Source organism: Felis catus, chromosome A3 (assembly GCF_018350175.1).
Source record: "Felis catus isolate Fca126 chromosome A3, F.catus_Fca126_mat1.0, whole genome shotgun sequence".
Lineage (NCBI taxonomy): Eukaryota > Metazoa > Chordata > Mammalia > Carnivora > Felidae > Felis > Felis catus.
In genome coordinates, this window is record NC_058370.1 from 27,944,383 (window position 1) to 27,958,780 (window position 14,398).

Below are 14,398 nucleotides of genomic sequence, written 5' to 3' on the forward strand. Positions count from 1 at the left end.
GTTACCTCCTCCAAAGAAACCTTTCCAGATATCTGTTTCTAATATAACCACTATACATTGGGAGCTTAATAAATGTTTGTTGCATATGTAGCCAGGGCCCGGGGGTGCAAAACAGATCCGGTTCGGCCACACGGGCTGTTGATAAAATCCAGAGGCAGAGAGACGAGGAGAGGTGAAACAAGAAAGGAATCGATTTCAGCAAGGCCAACACCGGAAAGACAGAGGACGAATGTGTCAGAGACAGTTTCCAAAGTGCCGAAAATACTCCCAGGTCTATATAAGGAAGGTGCGGGACAAAGGGGGTGGGTCCCTGCAGGTGGGCAGTGAAGGTCAAATCGCTCCTCCTCCTGCTAGCTCAGGGTGTCCTTGTGGCTGGAGGGGACAGTTTCTGTTCCCAGCAGGGGATGCTCTGCCCACCTGGCAGAGACCAGCTGGAAAGAACCCTAGTGAAAAGTCTGAGGTCAGGACGGAGACAGCTGAGCCCCCTTTCACGTGCACGAATGGATGAACCCCAACCAAAATATACTCCCTTTCCTTGTCATCTCCAGATATTTTTACAGCCTCGGTTGTTTAAAAGTATTTTTTTTTTTCGTTTTTTTTTATTATTTATTTTTGGGACAGAGAGAGACAGAGCATGAGCGGGGAAGGGGCGGAGAGAGAGGGAGACACAGAATCAGAAACAGGCTCCAGGCTCTGAGCCATCAGCCCAGAGCCTGACGCGGGGCTCGAACTCCCGGACCGCGAGATCGTGACCTGGCTGAAGTCGGACGCTTAACCGACTGCAGCCACCCAGGCGCCCCCAGCCTCAGTTATTTAATTAAGACTGTTATTGGGGCGCCTGGGTGGCTCAGTCACTTTAGCATGCGACTTCAGCTCAGGTCATGATCTCGTGGTTTGTGAGATCGAGCCCGGGGTCGGGCTCTGTGCTCACGGCTCAGAGCCTGGCTCCCGCTTGGGATTCTGTGTCTTCCTCTCTCTCTGCCCCTCCCCCCACGCATGCGTGCACGCGCTCTCCCTCTCTCTCAAAAATAAACAAACTTAAAAAAAAAAAAAAAGACTTACTATTATCGGGGCGCCTGGGTGGCCCAGTCAGTTGTGCTTCCGACTTCGGCTCAGGTCGCGATCTCACGGTTGGTGAGTTCGACCCCCTGTTGGGCTCTGTGCTGACAGTGTGGAGCCTCCTTGAGATTCTGTCTCTCCTTCTCTGCCCCTCCCCACTCTCTTCCTATCAAAATAAATACGTAAACTTAAAAAAAAAAAAAAAAAAAGACTGGTAGTATCTTTTGTGGGAGCAATTTTAGGTTTACGGGAAATGTCCCACCCGCATTCTTTACACAGGGGGGCATACGGCCGACTGCTTTCTGAGGCTTGCCTTTTCTACCAAGTGTCTCAGAGATCTTGCTATAGCCTGCACATCCAGACCCTCATTCAGTGGCTTCAGTCACCGAGCAACTTTTATTAAGTGCCAGTGAAACCGGCGCTTTCCAATAAAGCCTCCGCTTCTGATCGGAAAACAAGGCTAAGTTAGTGTTGTCCTGCGTTCGGAGTAGGTAGAGGGAAGTGAACTGTAACCCAAAGGCTGTTTCTTTCCACAACAGACTGCCTGCTTCTAAAGGGCAATTAGCCTAGGGAATACACCACGGGGCCTTGTCACCGCCTCTCACAGATGAACTCTCTCTGATGCGCAACTCACAAGACATTTGCGTAAGTGGCTTTCCCCGCGCTGAGCGGCCGGCGACCTAAGGAGCGTCCTGATGGACTGCGCCTGCGCGGATCAACAACGCCCTCAACTTTACCTCCCCCTTTGTAGCTTCCAATCACGTTGGTGCATGCTCTCCCTAAAATCCGGGAAAGCCTCAAGACCCCTTTTTCAGGGCAGGCAGATTTGAGATCCCACCCCCACCCCCATCTCCCCGTTAGGTGGCCTTGCAAATTAAAATTTTCTTCACTGCAAACCCGGTCTCCGTGTTCGGCTTGGGGGCCCACGGGGCCCTCGTCCCCCCATTCGGTTACACCAACAATGGCAGGCACTGGGAGAGATGCTTGGGACATAAAATTGAACAGAGGAGACAGACGAAGCCCTGGTCTTTGGAGAGCTGACCTTCTAGTGAAGCGAAGGGACGATAAATGTAGGAAGTGAGGACATTAGTTAGTGTGCTAGTCCGTAGGGAAAAAAACAGGGCGAGGGGAACCCGGAGTGGCGAATGCGGGCAGGCTTCGGAGTGGGGGGGAGCCAGCAGAGGCACCCTGAGGGGGACAGAGTCCCAGGCTGGGGAAGGACAGGCCTACAGGTGTTCCATTACCCGACTGCCCCAGGACGAATTTGGCCCACCCCCGTTGCTGGGCCCCTGTCGTTTGCTGCGGCCGCAAACACTGGCAATACCTGCAGAATCCGCTCCCAGCAGTGAACTACAACGTGCTCAGAGACAGAGATCGTCCAGTTCATTGCCTTCCAAAGGCGCTGCCCGAGGACCACGAGTTTCCCACAAAGAGCTGCCCTCCGGGGCTCGTCAAACGTGTACATTCTTCTGGCAGGTCACAAGGGCGCTCACATTCCACGAGGAGCCTTTCCAGAGCGGAGATCAGCTAATCCGCCACCGGGCCCCCAGGGCAGGCGCGGGAAGGTTCACGCCTAGGTGGTGGGTGGGGCAGCGCTTCCAGAACCGGTTCGTGGGGTGAATGGATGAGGGGGTTGGAGGCGCCGCTGCAGTTACCCACGGGGGCCACCAGAGGGCGCAGGGTGCTACAACCCCCGAAGAGGAACCTTCCTGGGGCATCTGAGGAATTAGGACCTTCTCTCTGGGGGGCTTAAGTGCCGGGGAGGTGGAAGGAAGGAGAGTGGGGGGAAAGGAGACGTAGGCTTCGAGGGGATTAGAGAGAGGAGCTTCTGAGAGTGCCTCTAAAGCAATCTGCTCTCTATTTTTTTTTTTTTAATTTTTTTTTTCAACATTTATTTATTTTTGGGACAGAGAGAGACAGAGCATGAACGGGGGAGGGGCAGAGAGAGAGGGAGACACAGAATGGGAAACAGGCTCCAGACTCCGAGCCATCAGCCCAGAGCCCGACGCGGGGCTCGAACTCACGGACCGCGAGATCGTGACCTGGCTGAAGTCGGACGCTTAAACCGACTGCGCCACCCAGGCGCCCCACAATCTGCTGTCTATAAGGGCCAGTCGCGTGGTGCAGCCCCATCAGAGTGAATACGATCTCTTATCTGTGAATTGAATTCAAGAGCCCAGAACAGAGCGGAGAAAAAAGCCACAGGATAAATACGGTATGATTCCATCTGTGGAAAAATTTTTTTCCACAAATAAATGCCACATATTCATTACGGGTGTGTGTGTGTGTGTGTGTGTGTGTGTGTGTGTGTGTGTGGTGTTTATCACATATACATCCATAGGAAAAAATCTAGAAGCATGAATTTCAAATTGGCAGCAATGGTTGCCTTTGGAATGGTGTGTGTGTGTGGAGGGGGTCAGGGAATGGGAAGGGTGATGGGGGGTAATCAAAGAGGAGTTTAGCTTTAACTGAAATATTTTAACTTTCTAGGGGTCTAAACCCTGTTAGTTGTGTAACCTAACATTAAAAAATTACTTTAAAAAAAGAAAAATGAAGAAAAAGAACTGAAAGAAACCTCGAATGCCATTTTGTGTTGCATTAATAGAGGTCTTACCTGCAGCTCAAGGGAGGTGACGGCCTCCTCTGTTCTCAGAGCACATCTGGGACCTCTTTTCTCTCTCCTCGGCTCTGTCCTGTGTGAAGAACAGGGAGCACCCAAGTGGAGGAAATTGTGGTGGCATCTGAATGGGGACACATAGGTGAGCGTGGCCTTTACTCAAGCCGGAGTAACTGGGCTGGGAGAGGTATGTGCGACAGATGCTTTCTTGGTCACAGATTTCTGGAAGGTGCTCAGGGCAGGATTCCAGGAGTGAAGGATGGTGGAAATTCCAGCCCCGGGTGGAGTAGAGAGTTCCTATCCAGTAAGCAGGGACGGCATGAGTTAATCTGGGGACTTGGGGAGTGCCTCGACCTGGAATGTCTTCAAGCCAAGGCAGCATGATGATTCCTAGGAACTAGGAATACCGAGGATGGCCTCCCAGCATCCTGTGGGAGGGTATGGGGGAGTCCCTGAAAGACGCCTTCAGTTCTGGAAAACGATAGCTGGGAGGCCAGAAGGAGTGGGCGGGCTGAGATTCTTTCTCCCTTTATTTGCTTTTTCTCTTTCAGTAACTGCTGATTGAGATCGGCTCTGTTCCATGCGCTGGGGATACCGCAAGGAGCATGGTCTCTAAAATGGAGGTGCTATCTTCTCTCCCAACTCCTTTTTGCTCCCACACGGCACATACTGATCCCTTAGCAGATCCAGAATCGGAGGCCACTCTGCACCCCTCCACTGCCACCGCCCCCATCCAGCCCCTTCGTGTCCTGCGTGGCTGTCGCAGTGTCTCTTCGCTGGCCCTCTCCACTCCAGCCGCACTGGTCTTCTTGCCAACCCTTCAGGTGGCAAACCTATTCCCTGCCTCAGGGCCTTTGCGCTTGCCCTCTTTCCCCAGGTAGCCCCATGGCCCCTCCCTCACTTTATTCAGGTGTCTGCTCAATCTCACCCTTCAGAGGTGACCCTAAATTAGAATTGTGTGGTCGCCACCACTCTCTAGCTCCTCGTGCCTCGATAGCTTTGCTAACTGTGCCCTTGATGGTGTGTTATGTGTTCGTTGACTCATCTTGCTTTGTGTCTGTTTCCCACCAGTGTCAGCTCAGCAATGGGGTGGGGGGGGGACGGGGAGGAGGGAGGGGGGAGGGACTGTGTCTGTTTTGTTCGCAGTGGAGGTCCTGGTGCCTAATTTGTGCCTGGCATGTGGAAGGGACTCGGAAGATATTTGTTGACTGGCTGAATGGAAGGGGAGGTCTTAAGGAGGACACTTCGCTGGTTTGGGGGTGAGTGAGAGGGACAGGCTGACAGGGACATTGAGGTTCCTGCTTGAACAGGGAGAGAGGATCCCCTGGCCCCGAGCTGGGGGAGACTGGGGCCGTACTGATGCAGGGGGCACAGCTAGGGACGGGAGAGCCCTCTCCACAGGGGCTGGAGGCTCCCGGCCCGCACTGACTTCCTCACACAGAGACCTCACGCTGCCGGGGACGCGTCCCCTGCCCTCTGCCTCTGACCCTGACTTGCCGAGGGCCAGACATCAGCTTCTGACTCTTTTGGTGCCCTGGGCCTCCTCCTCTGCCCTCTTCCTTCTGTAGGATTATATGTCTTGGGTCCTTAAGAAGAGTACAGGTCCCCAAAGCAGGGGACCCAGGTCAGGCCTGGGCCTCAGTTTCCCAGCCAGTCCGATGGGGTAGATGGTGCAAGAGAGCAGGTGCCTAAGCCCAGATCGAAAGGGTGAGATGGGGCTGCGTCCTTCTGTCCATTCCCCAGTCCAGACACTGGCAGACTGGTCTGGCCTCTCGGGGCTCGGGGACAGCGAAGCCGTTGGCCTCCTGCCTGGCCCCCAACTTGAGAGTCGGTGTCCTGGGGAAGGGTGCGCAGAGCCCCCAGTGGCCGAATCCATGAGAGCACCAGACGCAGCACTGGGGCAGAGACTCAGGGTGTCCCAGGGGAAGGGGCCCCACGCGGGGAGGGGACTGCCCAGGGGCCCACACACAGACCGGGTTTTCCCAGTCCAGAATGTTCTCCTAGCTTGCCTTCCAGCCTTCTCAATTCACGTTCACAGCTGTGGCCACACCCAGGGTCTGCCCTCGTGTTTTTTTTCAGTGGTTTACGCTGAACTATGTTGAGTAATTTTAGACGCACAGAAAAACAGAGGATAACATTATGAACTGTATATCCGACATCCCGATGAACTCGGGCATTTTCCATAATGCTTCCTCCATTTCTTTTCGAGGTGGTTTAATGTGAATTATAGAGATCGTGAATCATCACCTCCAACACTTTAGTCTGCATCTCTAAAAAAAAGAAGGCCACTTCCTTGTATAACAAAGGAGCGTGGTTTCACTCCAAAATATTAATATTTCTCTCCAAGGGCTGGTAGGGAGGCATGGGGCCGGACAGGAGAGTGGCCCCTTCCCAAGGCTCCAGAAGGTTCCAGGGAAGAAACTGGTATTCCCACACCGATGCAGTGGGAAGAGCACTGGACAGGGAGCCCGGACGGTGTGGGCCTGTCCTCGCTCTGATTTGGGTCTCTTGTGTTTCTGTCTGTAAAACGGGGTAAGTAGTAAGGCCACGACAGGGCCCCTGCTTCGCTCCCCACCACCCCACCACCCCTCCAGGGCCTGTGTGACCTCTGTGACCCGGCTTCCCACCTCCAATCTCTTTCTGTCCTCCTCCTGTTTTCTGGTGAGTTCCCCACTGCTCACTCTTTGGGTTTCAACCCAGAGGCCGCCTCCTCCTAGAAGCCTGCCCTGACCCCCGGCTTGGGTTCAGGGCCCCTCATCGGGACCTCACAGATGACTCAGAACAGTGACCCCTGTGGCTTCTCAGTCTCCCCCACCAGCCGTGGGCCTGGAAAGCTGAGGCAATTTGTCTTGTTCACCACAGTGTCCCCAGCCCCTACGTCAGTGCCTGGCCCGCACCGTAACTTTGTCGAGTGAACAAATGGTTATTGTCACATTTTCCGCTCCAATCTGCCTGCCTCTTCCGGGGGGCCTCGGTGGGGGCGTTCGGTCCTTCCTTCCTCTCCTTCCCACCCCCCTCCCTTCGCTCACAAATATTTATGGAGCCCCTACTATGTGCCAGGCGGTGTTCTAGGCATGGGAGATACAGGCCAGGCCCCCTGCCCTTGTGGAACGGAGGCGAGCAAAACCAAGAAAACAAATACATAAAATAATCTCAGGTGTTGCGCACGGCGAGTGAGGCAAACCAGAGCTGTTGGAGGGGTGTTCGAGGGCCCGGCTGTGAAGGTACCATGTCTCAGAGCCGGAGGCGTGGGTGACGAGGAGCTGGCCGGGGAAGCACTGGGGGACGTCCCAGTGCTGGTCCCTTTGCCCAACCTCTCCCCCCTTTTCCTCCGATAAGCGAGATCACCCATGGTCTTTCTCTGTCTGAATTACTTCACTTAGCCAAATGCCCTTCTGGTCCATCCCTGTTGTCACACATGGCGGGCCTTCCTTCTTCCTAGGGCTGAGTAATATTGCATTCTGTCTCTTTCCTTCTCACGTTTTCGTCACCTATTCGTCAGTCGCTGGCACTTGGGTTGTTTCCGTGGCTTCCATGGCTCCCGTGGCTTTTGTAAGTCGTGCTTCCGTGAACGCTGGGGGTGCCGATAGGTCTTTGAGCTTCTGATTTCGTGTTCTTCGGCCACACGCCAGGAGGTGACACAGCTGCTTTTGGCAGAAAAGGAACCTCCGCGTTCTTCTCCATAGTGGCTCGCACCGAGTTATAATGGCACCAGCAGCCCGCAAAGGTTCCCGTTTCTCCACAGCCGTGCCAAGCGTTTGGTGTCTCTCGTCTTTTTGGTAATAGCTGTTTCGAGAGGCGTGCAGCGATATCTCATTGTGGTTTTGACTTGCCGTTGCCTGACGATGAGTGATGGTTGAGCACCTTTTCATGTACTTGTTGGCCAACTGGGCGTCTCCTTTGGAAAAATGTCTACACAAATACTCTTTTTTTTAATGTTTATTTATTTTGGAGAGAGAGAGCGCGAGAGAGCGAGAGCAAGGGAGGAGCAGAGAGAGAGGAGCAGAGAGAGAGGGAGACACAGAATCCGAAGCAGGCTCCAGGCTCTGAGCGGTCAGCACAGAGCCCGACGCGGGGCTCGAACTCACGGACCGCGAGATCACGACCTGAGCCGAAATCAAGAGCTGGACGCTTAACCGACTGAGTCACCCAGACGCCCCTGTTGTTATATCTGAATAATCATTGCCAAGACCAATGTCAAGGAGTTTTCCCCTGTGTTTCCTTCTAGGAGTTTTATGGTTTCAGGTCCTAGGTTTAAGCCTTTAATCAATTTCCAGTTAATTTTTGTGAGTGGTGTAAGGCGAGTGGTCTAATTTCATGCATTGCATGTGAATATTCAGTTTTCCCAACACCATTTGTTGAAGAGACTGTCTTTCCTCATTGCGTATCCCTGGCTCTTTTGTCAAAAATCATTTGGCCATATTTGTGTGGATTTATTTCTGGGCCCTTGATTGTTTTCATACCGGTATCAGACTGGTTTGATCACTATAGCTTTGCAATACTGATTTATGGTGTTAAAAGATCTGCCTGAGCCGGGGGAGGACGGATAGGGGGAGAGACAGCAGGAGTGGCCCAGGTCTGGTGCAGCCTCCAGGCAGAGATGGGTCAGCTGAGCCCATTTCATGCCCAGTCCTGGTGTGAGGGGTCTGAGCGTGTGCTGAGGATGGGCCTGGGGCTTCGGGTGTCTGGACATCCGTGGGTGTCTGGACCTGTGGGGTGGACCTCAGCAAGAGGGAAAGGAAGGCAGGGTTTGCGCAGTGGCTGTAGGCTCATTTGCATTTGATTTGCATGTGGAGTGGAGGGGTCTTGTTGAAAGCTGGAAAGGCCTGCACCAGTCCCTTGGGTGGAGGGGCTTGGGTGTTACGTTTCCACAAAGATTCTGTCTCCGGGCCACGACCTTCCAGTTCAGGAGGGGCCCTACTTCTGGGGCCCTGCCATCTGGGGTTGGGACAAAGGCCCCTCACCCTCTGAACCTTTTTTCCCCTGTAGAATCCCATCTGTCAGGCCCAGCCTCTGACCTGGGGCAGCTCCATTAGCGCAGACCCAAGAGTGGGGGGAGGGGACAGCCCCCTAACCCTAAGGGGACCCAAGCCTCTCCTCCCAGCCTCTGCCATCTGTCCTGAGCAGCACTAGTGTCCTCCTGTTTCTGCCACCTGCTTGATGCGATCCGGGCCAGTCAACCTCCTCCTGGGTCTTGGTTCCCCCCACGTGTCACACGCAGAGGTGGGATTGGGTGTTTTTCCCGAAGAGGAGTAACTCGTGTCTCACTCCTTGTAATTGCTGCCGTATCCGTATCCCACCTGTTCTATTAGTGACTTCCACGTTTTAAAGGAAACGTGTGCTCCTTGGCTTAAACGGATTCCGCGTGAAAGGAAATTTCATACTTTCTCTCTGAGTGGAAACTCAGCATCATTCGCCGTAATTAGAAAACTTCTGGGGGGACAAAATAACGGAATGGGAATAAAACAATGTTCTTAAACTCTAATCCTGCTTCACGTGAAAGAAGGCTGACCCACTTGTGTGATAGTCCAGAAAAGATGAAAGAAAGCGTAGGGAAAGAAAACAGACCAGTGGCTGCCAGAGCGAGGGGGAGGGACGTGACCGTGAAACACACAAGGGAGGTTGTCCAGGTGACGGAAGCCACTCCTCCACGGCACCAATTGCAGCTGGACACATTTGTCAAAAATCAGCGAAGTATACACCGGACGTTGGTGAATTTCCTTTAACAAGACCTTTTTTTTTTTTTTTAACATTTATTTTATTTTTGAGACAGAGAGAGAGCATGAACGGGGGAGGGGCAGAGAAAGAGGGAGACACAGAATCATAAGCAGGCTCCAGGCTCTGAGCCATCAGCCCAGAGCCCGATGCGGGGCTCGAACTCACAGACCGTGAGATCATGACCTGAGCCGAAGTCGGACGCTCAACCGACTGAGCCACCCAGGCGCCCCAACAAGACCCATTTTTATAAAGGAACAGATACCCAGTTTGGCCCTGAGTCTGCGGCCCCCTGTCGTGGGCGAAATGGACAGGGATGAAGGCTAGAAAGAGTGAAAGAGAATCGAAGAGAAAACAACTTCCACTCTAGAGCCGTGCTAATACGACAGCCACTAGCCTGTGTGGCCTTTCCATTTAAATAACTAAAACTCGATAAAATGAAAAATTCAGGATTTTTTTTTTTTTTAAGTTTACTTATCTAGCTTGAGGTAGGGGGGTGGAGGGCAGAGAGAGGGAGAGACAGAATCCCAAGCAGGCTCCGCGCTGTGGGCGCAGAGAGCCTGACCCTGGGGTTGGGCTCAATCTCACGGGTTCGTGAGCCGAAATCAAGAGTTGGCTGCCTAACCGACTGAGCCACCCAGGCACCCCGAAGACCTCAGGATTAAAAGAATTCTGGGCTCGGGGCGCCTGGGTGGCTTGGTCGGTTAAGCGTCCAACTTCGGCTCAGGTCATGATCTCGCGTGTGTGAGTTCGAGCCCCGCGTCAGGCTCTGTGCTGACAGCTCGGAGCCTGGAGCCTGTTTCAGATTCTGTGTCTCCCTCTCTCTCTGCCCCTCCCCTGTTCATGCTCTGTCTCTTTCTGTCTCAAAAATAAATAAACGTTAAAAAAATTTTTTTTTTTAAAAATAAAAGAATTCTGGGCTCTCCAGATTCACAACTCGACCCTGTTCCCGGGGCGTGAGGATTTGGGAGTGGAGAGCCGATGTGGCTCAGTCTGGGCCAAATCCAGCGGGATCTTCAAGTCTGTCTTCATCCTGCCCTGTTTCCTGCAGCTGCCAGCCTGTCTCTCACCCCCAGGAGACTGCTGCCAGCCCCGATTGTTCTGCGCGGGCACCCTGTTCAGCCCGCTACAGGGTGCAAGCATGTACGCTCTCTGCCAGGGTTTGTGATTTATTGGGAACCCCCGCGGTATGATCTCCGCTATTGTCGTCAGCAGTGAGCATAACGCACATTTATTGAGCCATGCTTTGGCCAGGTCCTGTGCTAAGGGTTTTGTGCGCATCATCCTGGGGACTCAAGGTAACTCCTTGCGATGTAGGTGCAATTATTCCCATTCGAGTTAGGGGGCTGAACGCTCAGAGTTTAAGGAACTTTCCCAAGTCTGGCAGCAGGTGGGCGGTAGAGCTGGGATTAGAACTCTGACCGGCTGGCCCCAGAATGCTTGATCTTGATCTGAAACTGCCGCTTTTTATCTTTAAACTCTAGACTCTTCTCTGTGGCCTACAGCAATTTCATGTCAGTCTTTTTCCTGTCTCTCCATTCCAGTCGTTGGCCTTTTGGCTCAAATATACCAAACTCACTCTTGCCCCAGGACCTTTGCACATGTTTGTTCCTCCCAGCCTTCCCTAGATTTGCACACGGCTGCCTCTTTTACGCTTTAGGCTTCACCTCAGAGAGGCCTCCCTCACTGTGCTATACAAAGCAGCCCCTTTTCCATTACGCCCAGTGCTTTACTCTGCTTTATTTTTATTTATAACATGTCTCACTTGTCGGTTCACTTACTCATCTATTGTTCTGTCTCCCTCACTAGAATGTAACTCCCTGTGTTCCCGTCTGTCTTCCTAGTAACCGGCACAGACCAGGGGCTCAGAAAATATCTGTTGAATGAGTAAATACATCCTGAAACAAACCAAGAGGAGATGAAGGGGGGAGGTCCGCAGGGATGAGGGTAACTTGGAGAGTCCTCTCTCCAAACTGGAAGCTGCTGTCTCCTAGCTGTCCAGACAGAAAGCCGAGGCGGAGGGGAGGCGGAGGAATGCTGAGCCCGAGCAGCAACTCAGTGATAACAGCCCCACCTGGAGAGCTCGCTTTTTATGCTCCCCAAGCCCTTTCTCAGGTGACACACCATGGGATTGTCCAGGAGGTCAGCTGGGTGCTATAATCACCTCCACTTACCCGATAAGAAGTCTCCCGACTGCCAAGTCAGGAGACGTGCCCCAGGCCAGTTTGACACAGGGGGCTGTGGAAGCCCAGAGGAGAGACTGCTAACCAGCCTGAGGTCAGTGGGAGCTGCCCAAGCTGGAAGCGGGAGGGGACCTCCTCCAGGGGGTTTCAACCTTGGCTGCACGTGGAAACCTGATATCTGGGCCCCTCTCCTAGAGGTTCAGATGTGGTTGGTCTGGGGTGCAACCTGGACGTTGGAATTGGTAAAAAGTCCCTAGGTATTCTCTCTTGCTGAATAACAAATCATCACCACACTTAGTGGCTTAAGACAACAATAATCTTTTTTTTTTTTCATCTCTTTTATGGTTTCTGTTGGATAAGAACTCAGGAAGGGCTTGGCTTGGCAGTTCTCTCTGGACTTCTCATGAGGTCTCACCTGAAGGCTCGATAGGCTGCCTCCCCCGGGACCAGAAAGCTCAGACACAGGAACTGTCCTTGGTCACCGGTCCCCCCCAGTGCACGCCTCTCAAACCACTTCAAGGCCAGGCTTCCCCTGCCAAAACAAAATACAACCATGGGGTGCACAGAGGATAGGGAGCTGGTATCTGAGGCTGATTTCATCTCAGTTTCGAGCTGAGTGGAGAAAACACCGCCAAGGTCAGGGTGCTGCAGGAGGCACTAAAAGCTGCAGGCCTGTGGATGGGGCAAGATGCCACTGTTGCTCATGCTGGGTCAGGACGCGACCCTAAGGATCATCTAGCTCCCTTTCATCTGGGCACACTAATGACAGCTTGTCCACCTCCTTATTCTTTTTAAAAAATTGTTTTAAAAAATGTTTATTTTTGAGAGAGACAGAGACAGAATGCGAGTGGGTTAGGGGCAGAGAGAGAGGGAGACACAGAATCCAAAGCAGGCTCCAGGCCCCGAGCTGTCAGCACAGAGCCCCACGCGGGACTCAAACTCACAAACTGCAAGATCACGACCTGAGCCGAAGTCAGACGCTCAACAGACTGAGCCACCCAGGCGCCCCTATCCTGTTTGTTTTAAGCTCCAGGGTACGTAGGGCAGAGGCAAGTTTGGAACACGCAAGGGTCAGAAGGACCTTTATCCAAGCATCTCAAATCTCTCCTAACCCCTGATTAAAGTTGTACATCTGAGAGAAGAATCCAACCATGACACCATTGTTGTTATTCCCATTTTAATGACAGGGAAGCTAAGGTCCGGCAGACTCCCTAGCAAGGTGTTCACAGAGTCATATGCTTCCGTAAAACTTGCCAGAGTAAGGTGTTTAAACCTCACTCTGTTAAAACCACCTTCTCTTTCCATCCAGACTTCCCTGATGTCAGAGTGCGTGTGACCGTCTGGGGGATTTGGCCAAGGGAACCCTGACGTTTAGCACGGGCTTCGCGGTTTTATTTACGTTGTTTTCGGTCACTTTTGTGAAAAGTTACTGCCAACTGGTAATGACTTCCAGGAATACCCTTACCTAGCACACTGAGGTGTGCTGTGACATAAAGGTGCACCAGGGTGAAAGGTCATCTCTCTCTGTCTCTCTCTCTCTCTCTCTCTCTCTGGGTTTACAGTGCCCAATATCACCAGTATGTAGTGGAGGAGAGGTATGAAGTGTATACATGGAGCCAGAAGAAGCTTGTTTGTGAAAAGTATCAGGGAGGTATGCCGAATATGTAATTCATAGAAATAATATTATTTTCCTGGATTTTGCAACATTTGTGGAATTTTCATTTGTTGAGGTTTCTTCTGTCTTTCTAACCAAATCATCACTTTATTACCTAATTTTATATTTGTGATTTTGTAGGTCTTTCCTTAAATTTTTTTTTTCAACGTTTTTTATTTATTTTTGGGACAGAGAGAGACAGAGCATGAACGGGGGAGGGGCAGAGAGAGAGGGAGACACAGAATCGGAAACAGGCTCCAGGCTCCGAGCCATCAGCCCAGAGCCCGACGCGGGGCTCGAACTCACGGACCGCGAGATCGTGACCTGGCTGAAGTCGGACGCTTAACCGACTGCGCCACCCAGGCGCCCCATGTAGGTCTTTCCTTAAATAGATCTCCCTAAATTGTACGAGCCTCAGGAAGTACGTGGTCTAGATCTGCCCCTGCTTTGTGTCTTTTGTGATCACAGGATCCTCCTTCCCTCCCCTCACTGCTGCTGCCAACACGTGTTGTATATTCACATGGGAACATAACAGAACGGTTCAGAGGACTCCTGCTGAATCCAGATAAACAATGCTTTTCTCATCTATAAAATGAGAAGGATAATAGAACCTCTCTTCTCACATGGCAAGGGAGTCAAGTGAGAAAATGTGTGTCAGGCCTCGAGCACAGTCTAGCAAAGGGCACAGTTAATGCCAACTTTGATATTTAGCTGCTCCTCCCAGATATAGTCAGACTTCCTGCTTTGGATGCTATCTACTCTGATTTGACTGGTGCTCATGCCAGAATGTGCAATCATTGTTAGCTATTGGTATACTATTAGTCCCCCTCCCCGACCCGCCCAAGGTATTTGTACAGTAAGTGCTCAATCATTGAAAATCCAATCAAAGAGTGAAGATCACCATCTGGAATAGAAAACAGAGGTCGGTTCCAACTTGAACAATGCCCTAGACCCAAATAGTGACTTGCAGTTATGAAATTTCCTTATCTTGAAGGGTGCTTAGAGTTAATTTATTCTAATCCTTTAAAATTTTTTTTTTCAACGTTTTATTTTATTTTTGGGACAGAGAGAGACAGAGCATGAACGGGGGAGGGGCAGAGAGAGAGGGAGACACAGAATCGGAAACAGGCTCCAGGCTCTGAGCCATCAGCCCAGAGCCTGACGCGGGGC

At 52.1% G+C, this 14,398-nt stretch overlaps 1 protein-coding gene across 4 annotated transcripts in view; it reads left to right on the forward strand.

Annotated features, from left to right (window-relative positions):
* The window catches only part of FAM110A (family with sequence similarity 110 member A), a 132,240-nt gene that overhangs the window by 104,964 nt on the left and 12,878 nt on the right, over positions 1–14,398 (forward strand). The window contains exon 1 of one of the 4 annotated variants that reach the window (XM_019826713.2): positions 3,112–3,274. The exons of the other annotated variants lie outside the window; for them this stretch is intronic. The gene's annotated coding sequence lies outside the window, so the exon portion shown is untranslated. Of the gene's footprint in view, positions 1–3,111; positions 3,275–14,398 lie in introns of those variants that run through there. 4 annotated transcript variants of the gene reach the window in all.